The following is a 1,182-nucleotide window of genomic DNA, read 5'->3' on the forward strand; positions in this document are numbered from 1 at the left end:
TTCACTGCTTTTCCACAGCAGCATATATTTTTCTCCTCCTTTCCTGATGTTAGTGCCTTTTTGCTTGTATCAGCGATTCCTGGCTGCTTCTGATCGTCAAGCTTAGAGGATCGCTGTGGGGACTGTCTTAATAAGGCAGCGATTGGTGAGAATATATATCGGAGAAGACCTTTCAGATGTGACTGTGAATTCCCAGAAACATCTTGAATTTCTATGGTAATTCGAGCTACAATCCGTCCTTTTTCTGCTGGAGCTGGGTCTTCATTATCGAATTTATCTCTGGACAGCTTCAATGCGATCTCCATGCAACCAAAAAGAAAGGATTTTAGACAAGAGTTCCAAATATTGTAGGCAGTTATGACGCAAGATTGAATCCTGAGAGAAAATCCCAGCAGACTGGCTAGTCCTGCTCCACACTGTTGCTCTGGGAGGCATCACCATTTGCGAGAGCTTCCCTGCACTAGCAGGCCAACCTAGGCAAACATACTGGAGAGAAACACACATCACTCTTGTCTCATTCTCACGAAGCTGTTTTGCCCCACGGTAACCAAAGCCAGAAAAGAATGACCAAGAGAGCGAACAGAGTGGCAAAGCACTGCAATGCCAGAGCTTATTTTTTTCCCTCTTCCCACTCACAAGTATGGGATCACAATGGTACCAAAGCGTGCCAAAACACGGCACAATACTTGGCACCAAACAAACCACCATGTAATATTATCAGCTAGCGGAAAAGGAATCACCCAGGGAGTCATAAGCTCTATCTCCACTGCCTTCTGCCTTTCGCTGTCAGCAACTTCAGAAGAACAACACTGGGGTGCTGGCAAACACTGCTGTGCAGGCAAAAGTATCCAGGCCATGTCTCTGCTGCTCTACTGACGCTGCTCTGCTCGCCTACCACACTCCAGCATCAGCAAAGACATTGTAAGGTATCTTGGAAGACACGGCTGAAAGTACCTCTTGCTGACGGCTTGTTGAAATGAACAAAGACAGGACACTCACCCCTGGCGGTAAGCCTCGAGGACGATGAAAACGGTGCCGGCTCCAGATCTACGGAGTACAGGCAGATCTATAAAGAAACAGAAGAAATGGGCGTTCTTTCCCTTATTTGTGCCAGACTTCTAGCATAGGAGCCTGCAGAGCCTGGCACTGTCGCGGGGGCTACAGCTACTAGTGGACTCCTAG

Source organism: Coturnix japonica, chromosome 1 (assembly GCF_001577835.2).
Source record: "Coturnix japonica isolate 7356 chromosome 1, Coturnix japonica 2.1, whole genome shotgun sequence".
Lineage (NCBI taxonomy): Eukaryota > Metazoa > Chordata > Aves > Galliformes > Phasianidae > Coturnix > Coturnix japonica.